The sequence below is a fragment of the Triticum urartu genome, chromosome 3, assembly GCF_003073215.2.
Source record: "Triticum urartu cultivar G1812 chromosome 3, Tu2.1, whole genome shotgun sequence".
In the NCBI taxonomy this organism is placed as follows: Eukaryota; Viridiplantae; Streptophyta; class Magnoliopsida; order Poales; family Poaceae; genus Triticum; species Triticum urartu.
The window spans coordinates 35,339,219-35,359,993 of record NC_053024.1 but is presented as its reverse complement, the minus strand read 5'-3'; positions in this window follow the sequence as shown (position 1 = coordinate 35,359,993).

Sequence of the window (20,775 nt, the reverse complement as noted above, 5' to 3'; positions counted from 1 at the left end):
CGGATTTAACCACTAAAAATCTATAACCAATGCCACGTGGAGCGTAGCCTAGAAAGATACAATCTACTGTCTTTGGTCCGAGTTTGCATTTCTTCGGAATTGGAACGTTGACCTCCGCCAAACATCCCCAAGTGCGCAAATATGAAAGTGATGGTTTTCTCCCAACCCACTCCTCATAAGGGGTTTTCTCTTTATTCTTGTTTGGAACTCTATTCAGGACATGACACGAAGTCAACAAAGCCCCCCCCCGCCATGCCTTGGATAAACCAGCAGTGTCCAACATGGCATTCACCAAGTCGGTCAGCGTGCGGTTTTTCCTCTCAGCAAGCCCGTTAGATTGGGGCGAGTAGGGAGGCGTCCTCTCGTGAATAATACCATGTTCCTCATATAATTCATCAAATATTTTGGGAAAATACTCTCCACCATGATTCGACCTAAGTTGTTTGATCTTTCTCCCAAATTGATTTTCAACTTCAGCCTTATAGATTTTAAAGTAGTCTAAAGCTTCATCTTTAGTTTGCAACAAATAAACATAGCAGAACCTAGTAGCATCATCAATTAATGTCACGAAATATCTTTTTCCACCTTTTGTCAACACACCATTCATCTCGCATAGATCAGAATGTATGAGTTCTAGAGGTGCCAAGTTTCTCTCCTCGGCTGCCTTGTGAGGCTTCCGAGGTTGCTTAAATTGCACACAACTAGGGCACTTAGAACCTTTGGCAATGGTGAAATTTGGAATTAAACACAAACTGGATAGCCGAGACAGCAAACCAAAATTAAATTGACATAAACGAGAGTGCCAAATATCAGACTATGAATCAACATTGCTAAAAATATGGTTTACTGACTTATTGTAGAATTCGGAAAGTGAAAAGTGGAACAAGCCTCCGCACTCATAGCATTTACCAATAAATTGTCCAAATCTCGACACAACTACTTTATTGAACTCAAACACTACTATCTAAACCCATCTCTGCAAAGAAGAGAGCCGATAACGAGATTCTTGTTCATAGTAGGGACATGTTGCATATTCCTCAGCTGCATGATCTTCCATGAAGTAAACTTCAGATCTACCGTGCCAACACCACGAACAGTACCATGTGATCCATTCCCCGTTAGGACGGAAGAATCCCGAGCGACCTAATAAGAAGTGAATATAGAGATGTCAGCACACACATGAACATTAGCACCCGTATCAATCCACCAACATGGAGGCTGAAAAAACTGAAAGTACCATCGAAAAATAACCGTACCCATCAATATTGCTAGCGGTCATGACATTGACATTCTTTGAGCATTTAGTGCATCCCAGAGCTCCTTAGCGTCTTCTATGTGCATATACACATCACAAAGACGCCCATCAAGGACACTCAGCACACAGCCTCTAAAATTAGTATTGGCTTCCTTGTGCTTTTTTGATTTTCCTCAGATGCACCTTGAGGAAGTCCATTACTAATTAGGTCCCAAACTTTCATGGAATGGATCCAAAGTTGGTATCTCACTTGCCATCTCTTAAAGTTCGTACCCTTAAAACTTTCCGGTCTCATTGCATCGGCAAAATGATACGTCCATTTTGCATCATGCTTTTATATCGATATTTATTGCATTATGGGCTGTTATTACACATTATGTCACAATACTTATGCCTATTCTCTCTTATTTTACAAGGTTTACATAAGGAGGGAGAATGCCGGCAGCTGGAATTCTGGGCTGGAAAAGGAGCAAATATTAGAGACCTATTCTGCACAACTCCAAAAGTCCTGAAACTCCACGAAAGTTATTTTTGGAAATAATAAAAAATACTGAGCAGAAGAAATACGTCAGGGGGGCCTCCACCTGTCCACGAGGGTGGGGGCTCGCCGTACCCCCCTGGGCACGCCCCCTGCCTCATGGCCCCCTGTTGGCCCTCTGGTGCCCATCTTCTGCTATATAAGGTCTTTCGTCCGAAGAAAAATCATAAGAAAGCTTTCGGGACGAGACTCTGCCGCCACGAGGCGGAACCTTGGTGGAACCAATCTAGGGCTCTGGCAGAGCTGTTCTGCCGGGGACACTTCCCTCCGGGAGGGGGAAATCATCGCCATCGTCACACCAACGCTCCTCTCATCGGGAGAGGGCAATCTCCATCAACATCTTCACCATCACCATCACCATCTCCTCTCAAACCCTAGTTCATCTCTTGTATCCAATTCTTGTCCCCAAGTCTGGGATTGGTACCTGTAGGTTGCTAGTAGTGTTGATTACTCCTTGTAGTTGATGCTAGTTGGTTTATTTGGTGGAAGATCATATGTTCAGATCCTATATGCATATTAATACCCCTCTGATTATGAACATGAATATGCTTTGTGAGTAGTTACGTTTGTTCCTTTGGACATGGGAGAAGTCTTGCTATTAGTAGTCATGTGAATTTGGTATTCGCTCGATATTTTGATGAGATGTATATTGTCTATCCTCTAGTGGTGTTATGTGAACGTCGACTACATAACACTTGACCATTATTTGGGCCTAGAGGAAGGCATTGGGAAGTAATAAGTAGATGATGAGTTGCTAGAGTGACAGAATCTTAAACCCTAGTTTATGCGTTGCTTCGTAAGGGGCTGATTTGGATCCATATGTTTCATGCTATGGTTAGGTTTACCTTAATACTTTTGTTGTAGTTGTGGATGCTTGCAATAGAGGTTAATCATAAGTGGGATGCTTGTTCAAGTAAGGACAGCACCCAAGCACCGGTCCACCCACATATCAAATTATCAAAGTACCGAACGCGAATCATATGAACGTGATGAAAACTAGCTTGACGATAATTCCCATGTGTCCTCGGGAGCGTTTTCCTTTATATAAGAGTTTGTCCAGGCTTGTCCTTTGCTACAAAAAGGATTGGGCCACCTTGCTGCACTTTATTTACTTTTGTTACTTGTTGCTCGTTAAAAATTATCCTATCACAAAACTATCTGTTACCTATTATTTTAGTGCTTGCAGAGAATACCTTGCTGAAAACTGCTTATCATTTCCTTCTACTCCTTGTTGGGTTCGACACTCTTAGTTATCGAAAGGACTGCGATATATCCCCTATACTTGTGGGTCATCAAGACTCTTTTCTGGCGCCGTTTCCGGGGAGTGAAGCGCCTATGGTAGGTGGAATTTGGTAAGTAAAAATTTATATAGTGTGCTGAAATTTACTGTCACTTGTTACTATGGAAAGTAATCCTCTGAGGGGCTTGTTCTGGGTATCTTCACCCCGACCAGTAGAGCAAAGAGTTGCTCCTCAACCTAATGAACCTACTGAAAATGAAAATGTCCATTTTGAGATTCCTTCGGGTATGTTAGAAAAACTGCTAGCTAATCCTTTTGCAGGAGATGGAACAAAGCATCCTGATGAGCACCTAATCTATGTGGATGAAGTTTGTGGATTATTTAAGCTTGCAGGTATACCCAGTGATTTTATTAAGAAGAAGGTCGTCCCTTTATCTTTGAAGGGAGATGCATTGACATGGTATAGGCTATGTGATGATACGGGATCATGGAACTGCAAATGATTGAAATTGGAATTTCATCACAAATTTTATCCTATGCATCTTGTTCATCGTGATCGCAATTATATATATAATTTTTGGCCTCGCGTAGGAGAAAGCATCGCTCAAGCTTGGGGGAGGCTTAAATCAATGTTATATTCATGCCCCAATCATGAACTCTCAAGAGAAATGATTATTCAAAATTTTTATGCTCGGCTTTCTGATAACAATCGCACCATGCTCGTGTTGGAAATATGCCCTAGAGGCAATAATAAAAGCATTGTTATTATATTTCCTTGTTCATGATAATTGTCTTTATTCATGCTATAATTGTGTTATCCGGAAATCGTAATACATGTGTGAATAATAGACACCAACATGTCCCTAGTAAGCCTCTAGTTGACTAGCTCGTTGATCAACAGATAGTCATGGTTTCCTGACTATGGACATTGGATGTCATTGATAACGAGATCACATCATTAGGATAATAATGTGATGGACAAGACCCAATCCTAAACATAGCATAAGATCGTATAGTTCGTTTGCTGGAGTTTTCCAATGTCAAGTATCTTTTCCTTAGACCATGAGATCGTGTAACTCCCGGATACCGTAGGAGTGCTTTGGGTGTGCCAAACGTCACAACGTAACTGGGTGACTATAAAGGTATACTACGGGTATCTCCGAAAGTGTCTGTTGGGTTGACACGGATCAAGAGTGGGATTTGTCACTCCCTATGACGGAGAGGTATCACTGGGCCCACTCGGTAATGCATCATCATAATGAGCTCAAAGTGACCAAGTGTCTGGTCATGGGATCATGCATTACGGTACGAGTAAAGTGACTTGCCGGTAACGAGATTGAACGAGGTATTGGGATACCGACGATCGAATCTCGGGCAAGTAACATATCGATTGACAAAGGGAATTGCATACGGGGTTGCTTGAATCGTCGACATCGTGGTTCATCCGATGAGATCATCGAGGAGCATGTGGGAGCCAACATGGGTATCCAGATCCCGCTGTTGGTTATTGACCGGAGAGTCGTCTTGGTCATGTCTACATGTCTCCCGAACCCGTAGGGTCTACACACTTAAGGTTCGGTGACGCTAGGGTTGTAGGGATATGTATATGCAGTAACCCGAATGTTGTTCAGAGTCCCGGATGAGATCCCGGAAGTCATGAGGAGTTCCGGAATGGTCCGGAGGTAAAGAATTACATATAGGAAGTGTTGTTTCGGCCATCGGGACAAGTTTCGGGGTCACCAGTATTGTACCGGGACCACCGGAAGGGTCCCGGGGGTCCACCGGGTGGGTCCACCTGCCCCCGGGGGCCACATGGGCTGTAGGGGGTGCGCCTTGGCCTACATGGGCCAAGGGCACCAGCCCCAAGAGGCCCATGCGCCTAGGGTTTCCAAAGGGGAAGAGTCCCACAAGTGGAAGGCACCCCCTAGGTGCCTTGGGGGGGAGGGAAACCTCCCTTGGCCGCCGCCCCCCCAGGAGATTGGATCTCCTAGGGCCGGCGCCCCCCTAGGCCCTCCTATATATAGTGGGGGAAGGAGGGCTTTTTTAATCGATGCCTTTGGTTGCCTCCTTCTCCCTCTCCAACACCTCCTCCTCCTCCATAGCGCTTGGCGAAGCCCTGACGGAGTACTGCAGCTCCATCACCACCACGCCGTCGTGCTACTGCTGGAGCCATCTTCCTCAACCTCTCCTTCCCTCTTGCTGGATCAAGAAGAAGGAGACGTTACGCTGACCGTACGTGTGTTGAACGCGGAGGTGCCGTCCGTTCGGTGCTAGGATCTCCGGTGATTTGGATCACGTCGTGTTCGACTACCTCATCCCCGTTCTTTGAACGCTTCCGCTCGCAATCTACAAGGTACGTAGATGCATTTAATCACTCGTTGCTAGATGAACTCCTAGATTGATCTTGGTGAAACTGTAGGAAATTTTTTGTTTTCCGCAACGTTCCCCAACAGCTCGATACTTCTTGTGCTGGCTCTTTTATGATGAAGACTATTGAATTCAAATGGGATTTATTTGATAGAATTAAACGCAACTCTGAAGATTGGGATCTCGACGAAGGTAAGGAGTCGGGTATGACACGTAAGTTTGATTGTGTTAAATCTTTTATGGATACCGATGTTTTCCGTAAATTTAGCACTAAATATGGACTTGACTCTAAGATAGTAGCTTCTTTTTGTGAATCTTTTGCTGCTTATATTGATCTCCTTAAGGAGAAGTGGTTTCAATATCATCCTCCCATAGAAGTAAAAGTAGGTGCACCTATTAAAGTTGAAGAAAAGACTATCACTTATAATGATCCTATTGTTCCTACTACTTATGTTGAGAAACGACCCTTCCCTGTTAGAATAAAGGATCATGATAAAGCTTCAATTGTGGTTCGTAAAAGCAATATTAGAACTTATACACCTCCTGAGAAAATCAAAGTTGAACCTAATGTTTCTATTGTTAAAGATCTCTTGGCTGATAATATTGATGGGCATGTTATTTATTTCTGTGATGAAATTGCTAGAATTGCCAAACCTTGTGCTAAAGATAAACATAGACCTGTGGTAGGCATGCCTGTTATTTCTGTTAAAATAGGAGATCATTGTTATCATGGCTTATGTGATATGGGTGCTAGTGCTAGTGCAATACCTTTTGACTTATACAAAGAAATTATGCATGATATTGCACCTGCTGAGATAGAAGATATTGATGTCACAATTAAACTTGTCAATAGAGATACTATTTCACCAATGGGAATTGTTAGAGATGTTGAAGTCTTGTGTGGGAAAACTAAATATCCTGCTGATTTTCTTGTTCTTGGTTCCCCACAAGATAGCTTTTGTTCCATTATATTTGGTAGACCCCTCTTGAACACCGTTAATGCTAGGATAGACTGCGAAAAGGATGTTGTTACTATTGGTTTAGGTGATATGTCTCATGAGTTTAATTTCTCTAAATTTTGTAGACAACACCGTGAAGAGGAATTGCCTAGTAAGGATGAAATAATTGGTCTTGCTTCTATTGTCGTACCTCCTAGTGATCCTTTAGAACAATATTTGCTAGACCATGAAAATGGTATGTTTATGAATGAAAGAAGGGAAATAGATGAAGTATTCTTTAAACAGTAACCTATCCTGAAACACAATTTGCCTGTTGAAATCCTAGGGGATCCTCCTCCACCCAAGGGTGATCCCATGTTTGAGCTTAAACCATTGCCTGATACTCTTAAATATGCTTATCTTGATGAAAATAAGATATATCCTGTTATTATTAGTGCTAACCTTTCAGAGCATGAAGAAGAGAGATTATTGAAAACTCTGAAGAAGCGCCGTGCTGCTATTGGATATACTCTTGATGATCTTAAGGGCATTAGTCCCACTCTATGTCAACATAAAATAAATTTGGAGAAAGATGCCAAACCAGTTCGTGATCATCAACGGCGGCTAAATCCTAAGATGAAAGAAGTGGTAAGAAAGGAAATACTAAAGCTCCTTGAGGCAGGTATAATTTGTCCCGTTGTTGATAGTTAGTGGGTAAGTCCTGTCCATTGTGTCCCTAAGAAGGGAGGTATTACTGTCGTTCCTAATGATAAAGATGAATTGATCCCGCAAAGAATTATTACAGGTTATAGGATGGTAATTGATTTCCGTAAATTAAATAAAGCTACTAAAAAGGATCATTAGCCCTTACCTTTTATTGATCAAATGCTAGAAAGATTATCCAAACATACACATTTTTGCTTTCTAGATGGTTATTCTGGTTTCTCTCAAATACCTATGTCAGCCGATGATCAATCTAAGACCACTTTTACTTGCCCTTTTGGTACTTTTGCTTATAGACGTATGCCTTTTGGTTTATGTAATGCACCTGCTACCTTTCAAAGATGCATGATGGCTATATTCTCTGACTTTTGTGAAAAGATATGTGAGGTTTTCATGGACGACTTCTCTGTTTATGGATCCTCTTTTGATGATTGCTTGAGCAACCTTGATCGAGTTTTGCAGAGATGTGAAGAAACTAATCTTTTCTTGAATTGGGAGAAGTGCCACTTTATGGTTAATGAAGGTATTGTCTTGGGGCATAAAGTTTCTGAAAGAGGTATTGAAGTTGATAAAGCCAAGATTGATGCTATTGAAAAGATGCCATGTCCCAAGGACATCAAAGGTATAAGAAGTTTCCTCGCTCATGCCGATTTTTATATGAGGTTCATTAAGGACTTCTCAAAAATTTCTCGGCCTCTGACTAATTTATTACAAAAAGATATACCATTTGTCTTTGATGATGATTATGTATAAGCATTTGAAATACTTAATAAAGCATTGATTTCTGCACCTATCGTTCAGCCACCTGATTGGAATTTACCTTTGAAATTATGTGTGATGCTAGTGATTATGATGTAGGTGTTGTTCTAGGGCAAAGAGTTGATAAGAAATTAAATGTTATCCGGTATGCTAGTAAAACTCTAGACAATGCTCAAAGAAATTATGCTACTACTGAAAAAGAATTCTTAGCAGTTGTATTTGCGTTTGATAAGTTCAGACCTTATATTGTTGATTCTAAAGTAACTATCCACACTGATCATGCTGCTATTAAATAACTTATGGAAAAGAAAGATGCTAAACCTAGACTTATTAGATGGGTTCTCTTGCTACAATAATTTGATTTGCATATTGTTTATAGAAAGGGAGCTGAGAACCCCGTTGCAGACAACTTGTCTAGGCTAGAAAATGTTCTTGATGACCCACTACCTATTGATGATAGCTTTCCTGATGAGAAAATAAATGTGATAAATACTTCTCGTACTGCTCCATGGTATGCTGATTATGCTAATTATATTGTTGCTAAATTTATACCACCTAATTTCACATACCAGCAAAAGAAAAAGTTTTTATATGATTTGAGACATTACTTTTGGGATGATCCACATCTTTATAAAGAAGGAGTAGATGGTGTTATTAGACGTTGTGTACCTGAGCATGAACAGGAACAGATCCTACGCAAGTGTCACTCCGAGGCTTATGGAGGACACCACGCTGGAGACAGAACTGCACATAAGGTATTGCAATCCGGTTTTTATTGGCCTACTCTCTTCAAGGATGCCCGTAAGTTTGTCTTGTCTTGTGATGAATGTCAAAGAATTGGTAATATTAGTAGACGTCAAGAAATGCCTATGAATTATTCACTTGTTATTGAACCATTTGATGTTTGGGGCTTTGATTATATGGGACCTTTTCCTGCCTCTAATGGATATACACATATTTTAGTTGATGTTGATTACGTTACTAAGTGGGTAGAAGCTATTCCAACTGGTAGTGCTAATCATAACACTTCTACTAAAATGATTAAAGAAGTTATTTTTCTGAGGTTTGGAGTCCCTAGATATTTAATGACTGATGGTGGTTCACATTTTATTCATGGTGCTTTTCGAAAAATGCTTGCTAAGTATGATGTTAATCATAGAATTGCATCTCCTTATCACCCGCAGTCTAGTGGTCAAGTAGAATTGAGCAATAGAGAGGTCAAATTAATTTTGCAAAAGACTGTTAATAGATCTAGAAAGAATTGGTCTAAGAAACTTGATGATGCATTATGGGCCTACAGAACTGCATATAAAAATCCTATGGGTATGTCTCTGTATAAAATGGTTTATGGAAAAGCATGTCACTTACCTCTCGAACTAGAACATGAGGCTTATTGGGATATTAAAGAGCTCAACTATGATTTCAAACTTGCCGATGAGAAGAGGTTATTTGACATTAGCTCACTTGATGAATGGAGAACCTAAGCCTACGAGAATGCCAAGTTGTTTAAAGAAAAAGTTAAAAGATGGCATGACAAAAGAATACAAAAGCGTGAGTTTAATGTAGGTGATTATGTATTTCTATACAACTCCCGTTTGAGATTTTTTGCAGGAAAACTTCTCTCTAAATGGGAAGGCCCTTACGTCATCGAGGAGGTCTATCGTTCCAGTGCCGTAAAAATCAACAACTTCGAAGGCACAAATCCAAAGGTGGTGAACGGTCAAAGAATCAAACAATATATCTTAGGTAATCCCATAAATGTTGAAACCAATGTTATTGAAACCATAACCCCGGAGGAATACATAAGGGACACTTTCCGGAACGTTTCAGACTCCGAAAAGGAATATGTATGTGGTACGGTAAGTAAACCGACTCCAAAACAGTTTTTATGGCAATATTTCTCCGTTTTGGAATATTTAGAAAAATAGAAAAATAAGAAGTAGTCCGGGAAGGACATGAGGGCTCCACGAGGGTGGAGGGCGCGCCCTACCCTACTGGGCGCGCCCCCCTACCTTGTGGGCACCTCGTGTGCTCTTCGGACTCCGTTTTCTTGCACGATACGTATTTTGGTCGGTAAAAGTTCATTATATAATCTCCCAGGGGTTCTGACCACCGTATCACGCAAATATCTCCTATTTGTGTTTCGAGCTATTGCTGCTGCAGATTAGAGCAAGATGTCTTCTCAAGAGTCAGTCGGGGAGAGCCGGGTGTCTCATCCGGCATTGAGATCAAGGACAAAAAGCGATGCTGACCACTTTGGGCCAGCAACGGAAGAAGAGATGGAGGCCGATTTGATGAGTGTCGGTGTCAAAACCGGCGGATCTCGGGTAGGGGGTCCTGAACTGTGCGTCTAAGGCGGATGGTAACAGGAGGCAGGGGACACGATGTTTTACCCAGGTTCGGGCCCTCTTGATGGAGGTAAAACCCTACGTCCTGCTTGATTATTCTTGATAATATGAGTAGTACAAGAGTTGATCTACCACAAGATCAGAGAAGCTAAACCCTAGAAGCTAGCCTATGGTATGATTGTATGTTGTCCTACAGACTAAAACCCTCCGGTTTATATAGACACCGGAGGGGGCTAGGGTTACACAGAGTCGGTTACAAGGAAGGAGATCTACATATCTGTATTGCCAAGCTTGCCTTCCACGCCAAGGAGAGTCCCATCCGGACACGGGACGAAGTCTTCAATCTTGTATCTCCATAGTCCAACAGTCCGGCCAAAGGATATAATCCGGCTGTACGGATACCCCCTAATCTAGGACTCCCTTAGTAGCCCCCGAACCAGGCTTCAATGACGTCAAGTCCGTCACGCAATATTGTCTTCGGCATTGCAAGGCGGGTTCCTCTCCAAATTTTCAATGTTTGTTTAGCAGTGTCCGGCCCCATAAATGTTGGTCCTCTTGGATTCTGCGCCAATAAGGGCTATCTACCACGCGTCGAATGAATATGAGGAGCCAGGGCGTTTTTACATTCGCCCCCCTAGCCAGATAAATAAATTTTCTATTAAAGGGATGGGGATTCTTAGATCCAATCCACATCATCCTCCCCCAGCAAGAATCCATCGGAGTGCGCTTTGGAAAAATCCACTCCAGCATGGCCGACCTCCGCAGCTCCTCCTCCCGCCCCCGTAGCCCTAAGCCCGGTGTTTGGGAGAGGTGTTCTGTCCCACACAGTCGATTAGTTGAACTGCAGACCAAGGGATTTCTCCCTCCAGCGTATATGGTTCCCGTCCGAGCTGGGCTCGCCACCTACAATGGCGGGGAGCAAGCGGAGAGCTTCCCCAGCCCCTCTACGGGGGAGCGGGTATGCCTTGTTCCTTACTTATTAAGGGGACTCGGATTTCCAATTCATCCGTTCCTCCGCGGGCTCCTGGAGTTTTATGGCCTCCAACTACATAATTTCACCCCTGCTTCCATATTACACATCGCCGGCTATGTTGCCCTCTGCGAGTTATTCCTGGGCTGCGAGGCTCATTTCGAGCTGTGGAAAAGGTTATTTAGCCTCGTCCCCCGCACACAGGAGGGGTCACTTTATCAAGTGGGTGGAGCCGAAATATGGCACATCGCCAAAACTGGATACCTGTCCGGTACTCCGAAGAAGACGTCCGAGGGCTGGCCTTCGGAATGGTTTTATATGGAGGACGCCCCCCTTCCGGACCCTGTTCGGCGGGGTCTTCCTGAGTTCAACAATGCTCCCCTGAAGAAACGCCGAAGCTGGCGCCCACGGAGCCGACAGGAGGAAGACAACGGAGAAGTCCTTTACCTGATGAACCGGATTAAAGCGCTGGCTCAATCAGGATTGACAGTAATTGAGGTTATTTCAATATGCATAATGCGGGGAGTGCAGCCACTTCAATATCGAGGGCACCCCCTGTGGTGTTTTGACGGGGAAGACGATGCCACCCGTTGCGGGCGTAAGGGTCCGGACAACGCTGTTGCTTTAGCAAAAATCCTATCTGAGCTGTTCAAGGGAGAGGAAGAGGAGTTCATCCGCATCAAGCCACGGGATGGATTCTCCATGTACAACCCTCCAAGCTGGGTGAGTTATATCTCCTTACTCCCATTCTTCCCACATTCTTTGTCGTAGGTACTCACCTTGCCATTTTACGGCAGGAACTGTGAAAAGCCATAAGGGAGGTGAACAGCCCGTCCCTACAACCAGAGGACCCTGACCGGGCCCTCGGTCCCGGACTCGAAGAAGATCCGGACATATTCGTGGAGCTGATAGACCGGCAGTTCTATCAATTAGGCTGTGATGACGCCATGGTGGCCATTACGGCCGACTATCCCGGACTGCTCCCTGTGTCGCTTGTAAGAAAAACCAAAATCCCAACTCCAAAAACTAGGATCCCCTTTTAGATACTTCACCTACCATATACATATGGTGTTTTACAGGGAAGACATTCGGGACGCCGTGCCGAACCCACAACAACTCGCCAACAAGAGGCACTGAGGCCGGGTAGGCCAAAAAGGAAGGCGGTCAGGACGGAGACGCCGGCGCAGAGGTATGACACAAACCCCGCTCTGTGGTTGTCGTCTTTCTAAAAATGTAATGAATTCCATGTTTCTTTAACAGAAAAAACGCTCGCCGGAATATGTCCGGAGAGGCTGCCGATCATGCTTCCACCAGTCGGGCTCCAGGACCGGACATATCGGAGGAAGCCGACATGGGGCGGACGCCGAACACTCCCCCTACAGAGGATGCGGATAGACTATCCGCTACAAATTCAGAAGTGGAGAGCTCCATGAATCATAGGCGTTGCTGGGCCGTACTCCGTGACGCTTTCTTCTCACCAGAGGCATTTGATGCCTTCAATTCTGGAGACGCGTACCTCCGTGCTGCTCAAAATGGTCTAGACAGAGCCACGGACCAGTATGTAAGGGATGTATGGGTAAGCAAATCTGACGATTATATGTATCAGTAGCCCCTAAGACTTGAAACAGTTAGCAGAACTGATTTAAGGATCATCTATTGTGCAGGTTCTTACAGAGAAGAATACTCGACTGTCACAGGAGCTGGAGGAATGCAAGACCCAACTTCGGGCCGCTGTTGCCGCATTGAAGGAACCTAAAAAGTCCCCAGCTGTTAACATTTATTTCAAAGAATGATAGGTAACATATAGCGTGCGGTGTGGCTGTAGATCTAACAATAGATATTGCAGATGAATCCAGAGAGAATCCAGAGGACTAGCATGTCGTACGATAGCTAAAGGCTGGCGAATGCATGCTGACTGAGGTCAGGCAGGAGAAAAACAATCTCCAAGACGCCAATACCAAGCTGAGCGTGGAACTGAAGGATGTTCGAGCCCAGCTTGCGGACTTCGAGAAGGAGAATAAGCGACTTCGACGCGGCATTTTCAGTAAGTGCTTGGATGAACCCTTAAAAGGGGGGCAGCGGAGAAGCTGGCTAACAGAATTATGTCTGCAGGTATGCTGACGGGTCGTCCCGCAGAGGAGATGCCTGGGTCTGCGGGTGATCTTCTACCCGAGCTCTCATGACTGCACGAACAAGTTCGGCAGGTGATGCAAGGTATTGCCCAGGCCTTGTGGCCATCCGTCTCCCTGCCATAAGGCATTGGAGAGCTTGCGGAGAAGCTCAAGGGAGCATGGCGGCGCTTCCGATTATGGAAGATATCGGCCTGCCGTCAAGGTGCCAGGGAAGCCTGGGCCATGGTGAAGACGCGGTATACCAAGGCTGACCCAAACGACATGGCCGAGGTCAGACCTGTGGGGCCTGATGGGAAAGAGATCCCCATTAGCTTAGTGTATGGGCAAGTAGAATTAGCTGCAAAGTATTCCCAATAGGATTGTAGGCTAGACAGCCTGTTGGATGGTATAGAAGAGGAATTTAGTCAGTCTACATGACTATGTAATTAAAGTGACATGTATAATGCCTTCTAGCCGGATTGTAAATCATTTGTCATGGCGGACCTTTTTGCTTCAACCTCAGGACCCGATAGTCCGGAGTGTGTCCGAATACCCGCTCAATTATATAAGAACCGGGGTATGCATGGAAACCAGGCGTAGGGGTCATTACTGCTTGAACAGACAAGTAACCAACTAGTTATGTTATATTACATGGGTAGTAAGAAACATCTTCCAGGGAGAATAGTTCCGTTAGGGGTTCCTTTCCCTGGGTACGCACACCCTAAAGTGCATGTACGGACTGCGAGAGGAGACGTAGGCAAAAACATCTAGGGGCACATATGGAAAATAAATAAAAATCATCTTTTGTTCACCGACCGAATATTCCCTTAAGAACGCTAGCTTTCGGCTTCACCCAGTCTGAGGTACACATCCGGCTGACCCGGCAGTAACAATCGCAGAGGTGCTCCCCTTATGCCCTAGCCGAATTAAGGGGAACGTAGGGCATAAATACAAGAGCCAGACAACCCAGCTTGGCCAAAACTTAAGCCATATTGATGCATATAATGGCGAAGAAAAGGTACATGCGGAAGAATAACACATGTGTGGGGCATGAAGCCCAGATAAATAATTAAGCTTCTGTATAAGAAGCACCCAGGTATAATGAGCGCGGTTAGCGCGTCTATAGTGTGCAAGTGAGGCACACGTTGTCCCTTGAAGGCCTTGAGAAAGAACAAAAGGAAGAAAGAGAAAAAAGACAGATAATGTATATGCAAAAATGGACAAAGGAAAGAGACGAACATAGAGTCCGGCGCTAGGCGTAGAATCTTCGGAGTCTGGCTGCGTTCCATGGGTTTGGCTCAAGTCGATTATTCGATGCATCCCACAGACGGTACGCTCCACCGGTCAGAACTTGGTCAATAATGAAGGGACCTTCCCATTTGGGCTCGAGCTTGGTTTTTTTCTTCTCCGGCAGGCGTAGAACTAACTCGCTAACGTTATAAGTTTTGGCCCGTACTTCTCTGCTTTGGTATCTGCGAGCCTGTTGCTGATAGAATGTGGAACGGGCTTTTGCCACGTCGCGCTCCTCCTCCAGGGTGTCCAGACTGTCCTGCCGATCGAGCTCGGCTTCTCTTTCTTCGTACATGCGCACTCAAGGTGAGTCATGAATTATGTCGCAGGGTAAAACCGCCTCTGCGCCGTACACCATAAAGAAGGGTGTGTATCCGGTAGTATGATTGGGCGTGGTCCGCAGCCCCCAGAGTACGAAGTCGAGCTCCTCTACCCAGTGCGTGTTAGACTCCTTTAAGGACCACACTAGTCTGGGTTTAATGCCGCTCATGATAAGACCATTTGCTCGCTCAACTTGGCCATTGGTTTGTGGGTGATAGACTGAAGCATAATCGAGCTTGATGCCCATGTTGCTGCACCAGAGTTTTACCTCGTCGGCCGTGAAGTTCATGCCATTGTCAGTGATGGTGCTGCGGGGGATGCCATAACGGTGTACAACCCCGGATATGACGTCTATCACCGGTCCGGATTTGGCCGTTTTAACAGGTTTGGCTTCTATCCATTTGGTGAATTTATCCACCATGACCAGTGAGTATTTTTTTCTTATGGGTTCCCCCTTTAAGGGGTCCAACCATGTCAAGCCCCCAGACAGCGAAGGGCCAGGTAATGGGGATTGTTTGGAGGGCGGTGGGTGGCATGTGGCTTTGGTTTCCAAAAAAGCTCGCAACCGACGCAGCATTGGACCAAGTCTTGTGCGTCTACCCGGGCCGTCGGCCAATAAAAACCTATACGGAAGGCCTTGCTTACAAGGGCCCGGGCTGCGGTGTGGTGGCCGCCGAGTCTGGCGTGAATTTCTGCCAAAAGCTTCCGCCCTTCCTCTCCGAAGATGCACCTTTGAAGGATTCCGGTAGTACTTTTTTTATACAGCTCTCCCTCGTGGACCCTGTAGGCTTTAGATCGCCGCACTATGCAGCGTGCCTCATTTTGGTCCTCAGGAAGTTCCTGCCTAGTTAGGTAGGCCAGGAATGGTATTGTCCACGGGGCGATGATGGCCATTATTACGTGGGTTGAAGGTGTTATTTCGGTGGCAGAGCCTCCGATTATGTCAGAGTGTTCGGTATCGGGTATTTTGGCCAGGTCCAGACTATTGTTACTGGTGTCCCCTTCCCATACCACGGATGGCTTAAACAACCTCTCCAAAAAGATGTTGGGGGATCGCATCGCGTTTTGCGTCGATGCGGGCAAGGATATCCACCGTCTGATTGTTTTCCCGAGCCACATGGTGAAATTCGAGCCCCTCGAACCGAGCTGACATCTTTAGGATGGCGTTTCGAAAGGCCGCCATCTTCGGATCCTTGGCATCGAAGTCTCCATTTATTTGGGATATTGCGAGGTTTGAATCCCCACGCACCTCCAGGCGTTGAATGCCCATGGAAACTGCCATCCGAAGACCATGTAACAGGGCTTCGTATTCGGCTGCGTTGTTGGAGTCTGTATACAGTATCTGCAGTACGTATTGGACTGTATCTCCGGTTGGGGACGTCAGGACAACGCCAGCCCCCAGACCAGCCAGCATTTTGGAGCCGTCGAAGTGCATGATCCAATTGGAGTATGCGCCGTACTCTTTAGGTAGTTCGGCTTCCGTCCATTCGGCGACAAAGTCGGCCAATACTTGCAATTTAATGGCTCGCCGGGGTTTGTATCTTATGTCGAACGGGAGGAGCTCAATGGACCATTTGGCAATCCGGCCCGTGGCATCGCGGTTGTTTATAATATCATTAAGTGGCACTTCCGAGGCTACTATAATCAAACACTCTTGAAAGTAGTGTCGCAGCTTCCGGGATGCCATGAATACCGCATAGGCTATCTTTTGATAATATGGGTACCGTGACTTGCATGGAGTGAGGACATTGGATACATAATATACCGGCTTTTGAAGGGGGGATTTATGTCCGTCCGCTCCTCGTTCGACGACGAGCACTGCGCTTACAACCTGATGAGTTGCCGCAATGTACAACAGCATTGGTTCATCGATGTTTGGCGCGGCCAGGATTGGGTTGGTTGCCAGTATGGCTTTTATTTCTTCCTATCCGGCTGTGGCAGCGTCCGTCCACTCGAAGTGTTCGGTGCGCCGAAGGAGGCGATAAAGGGGTAATGCCTTTTCTCCTAAGTGGGAGATAAAGCGGCTTAGAGCCGCCACACATCCAGTTAATATCTGTATTTGTATGAGGTTTGTTGGGGTAGCCAACTTTGACAAAGCTCGAATTTTGGCCGGATTAGCTTCAATTCCTCTACTGGAGACAATGGAGCCCAGGAGCTTTCCGGCCGGTACGCCGAAAACACATTTTTCTGGATTGAGCTTGATGTAGTATTTTCGGAGGTTGTCGAATGTGAGCCTCAAGTCGTCTATTAGAGAGTCGACGTGCTTGGTTTTGACGACCACATAATCTATGTATGCCTCTACTTTTTTGCCGATCTGTTTCTCCAGACATGTCTGAATCATGCGCTGATATGTTGTGCCGGCGTTTTTGAGCCCGAAAGGCATTATGTTGAAACAAAAGGGGCCGTATGGTGTGATAAATGCCGTTGCGGCTTGGTCGGACTCCGCCATCTTGATTTGGTGGTAGTCGGAGTATGAGTCGAGGAAACACAATGACTCGTGTCCTACGGTAGCATCGATAATTTGATCAATGCGGGGAAGGGGGAAGGGATCCTTTGGGCAGGCCTTGTTGAGGTCCTTAAAATCGACACACAGGCTCCAGGATTTGTCCTTCTTTGGTACCATCACCAGGTTTGCTATCCAGTTCGGGTGTTTTATTTCTCTAATGAATCCGGCCTCTAATAACTTGGCTAGTTCTTCTCCCATAGCTTGTCTCTTAGGTTCAGAGAAACGCCGAAGACTCTGCTTGACCGGCTTGAATCCCTTTAGAATATTGAGGCTGTGCTCGGCCAGCCTGCGTGGGATTCCTGGCATGTCTGAGGGGTGCCAGGCGAATATGTCCCAACTCACGCGTAGGAACTCTCGTAGTGCGGCGTCCACGGCGGGATTTAGCTGTGCCCCGATGGAGGCTGTTTTTGTAGGGTCCATTGGGTGGACTTGGAATTTGACTATTTTATCTGCTGGTTTAAAAGAGGTGGACTCGGATCTCTTGTCAAGTATCACGTCATCCCTGTCCACTGTGGAGCGTAGCGCAGCTAACTCCTCGGCCGAAAGGGCTTCGGACAATGCCTCGAGGGCCAATGCGGCTGTTTTGTTTTCGGCGCGGAGTGTTGTGTCCGGATCACTAGCGAGAGTGATGATTCCGTTGGGCCCGGGCATTTTGAGCTTCATGTACCCATAATGGGGTATGGCTTGGAATATTGTGAACGCCTCCCATCCTAAAAGGGCGTGGTATCCACTACTGAACGGGGCCACTTGGAATGTAATTTCTTCGGACCTATAGTTCTCTGGCATGCCGAATACCACATCTAGTGTGATTTTCTCAACACAGCGTGCTTCCCATCTGGGGATGATTCCTCTGAAGGTTGTGCTGCTTTGCTCAATGCGGTTCCAGTCTATTTCCATTTTTTGAAGAGTTTCCTCATAGATGAGGTTCAATCCACTGCCGCCGACCATGAGTACTTTGGTGAGTCAAAAGCCGTCCACAATTGGACTGAGGACCAGTGCAGCTGGTGCTCGGGCTGTTCGGAATTTAGGTTCGTCACTGGCATTGAAGGTAATATCCGTGTCACTCCATGGATTCATTGCTGCCACGTGGCAGATTTCGGCGAGGCTGCGGAGTGTTCGCTTGCGCCTATTATTTGATGCGAAGGTTTCAAAGACTGATAATATCGTATTGTTATCCACGGGATGATGCTCGGTGGTATTTGGGATGAGAAGATCCTCACCACTTTTGGCCACCTGCCGGAGTACCCAACATGCTCTAAGGATGTGTGTTGGTGTGGTATCCGCTGTACTATGAATTTTGTAGGGGCCGTTGAGCCATCCCTCCAGTACGGTTCCATGCCCTATAGAGGGTTTTTGTTTCTTTGTAACTAACTTGGGTGTCTTATGACAGTGCACCCTTTTACTTCGGACTGGGTGTATATTCCGAGCCGGATTATCCCAAAATTTCATTTCGGTTTTCCAGGCGCTTTCCATTGCACAGTACTTTCGTACTATGGACGCCAAGTCAGCGAAGCGTGATATGTCACGGCGACTTAAGGCGTTAAGGATTCCCTTGTCCATGCAATTATTGCAGAGAAATGAGACTGTGTCTTCCTCGCGACAGTCCTTAACCTTATTCATCACAAGGAGGAATCTGGCCCAATAATGATGTACTGTTTCATGGGGCTCTTGCCTGATGTGGGAAAGATCGTTTATGTCTGGGTGGGTGGGTGGATTTGAGTCCGAACCCCTACCCGATCTGAGACCCAGGGGCCGAGGAGTTTCCGATCTTGGAAGTTTGGATTCCGAGATGTTGCCCGATAATTCTGGCCCGCTACCTGACTCTAGGTTCAGGGCTTGGGTGATGTTCTCCCATAAACGGGTATCCGGCTTGGAGAGTTCAGGAATCCGGACATAGTTAGTCCTCAAGATAGAGGAAGAATCGTCGCATTGTTCCTCCACCACCGCAATATGATGGGTGACCGGTGGAGAGTTAATCTCCCTTTGATCGGGTTTAAGCCCAATCCGATCATAGTCTGTAGCGACCCCTAGGGCGGCGATACGATCCAAGAGCTCGTTTAGGGAAGAGAGCTCCATTGGATCCATCTGCTCGGAAAATGCCGAGCCGACGTGGAGGTTGTTTTTGATGACCTGAGAAGTCATCGTCGGTGCAGCGGCCGAACGGGCGGTCATGATGAAACTGCCTAGCCGGAGAGTTTGGCCGACAGCCAGGGCTCCCCCGGCGGTAATGTTGTTTTTAACAACGAGACGAGGCATCCTTCCTTACGGCAATGGCACAGTGGAACTCTCAATGAAAGCACCAATGTCGGTGTCAAAACTGGTGGATCTCGGGTAGGGGGTCCCGAACTATGCGTCTAAGGCGGATGGTAACAGGAGGCAGGGGACACGATGTTTTACCCAGGTTCGGGCCCTCTTGATGGAGGTAAAACCCTACGTCCTGCTTGATTATTCTTGATAATATGAGTAGTACAAGAGTTGTTCTACCATGAGATCAGAGAGGCTAAACCCTAGAAGCTAGCCTATGGTATGATTGTATGTTGTCCTACAGACTAAAACCCTCTGGTTTATATAGACACCGGAGGGGGCTAGGGTTACACAGAGTCGGTTACAAGGAAGGAGATCTACATATCTGTATTTCCAAGCTTGCCTTCCACGCCAAGGAGAGTCCCATCCGGACACGGGACGAAGTCTTCAATCTTGTATCTTCATAGTCCAACAGTCCGGCCAAAGGATATAATCTGGCTGTCCGGATACCCCCTAATCCAGGACTCCCTCAATGAGGATAGATGTCATGGAGGAGGATCAAGAAGTCACTTCTCGCTTCCGAGCTGGATTCACGATGAGGGAACTACAGAGTTCAGCTATTCCAAACTCGGTTATCCCTTCCAATGTTAGATTTCTTTCTTATGAAAATATGAAGAAGAGTGTCACTTGTTCTGCCGCAGCTATGCAACACCCTTGGGTGCGAGGAGCTTTAACCGTTACAGGAAAGCTTCGTAAGGAAATAATGGACCTCAAGCAGCAAGTCAATAAGCTCGAGGAGGAGAATCGTATCCTGAGGGGCATCATCGCCAAGAATATTACACCATCACCGAAAAAGGAGACATAATCACATGGGTATGGGTACTCCCCTTGGCAACTGCCAAGCTTGGGGGAGGTGCCCCGGTATCGTATCACAACCACATCTCCTACCTTTACCATTTTCTTAGTTCGTTCCTATTAGTAGTATCTTGATCTAGTAGAATAAAGTTTTGGTATGATCTAGTTTTAGTTTTGCTTTATAATCTTTCTCTGTAATCGAGTCCGTGAGCTATATATAATAAAGATTAGTGTTGAGTCAAGGGCTTGATTATTTTGCCATGATCTTGAGTGAATAAAAGAAAAGAGAAAAGAATAAAAAGAAATAAAG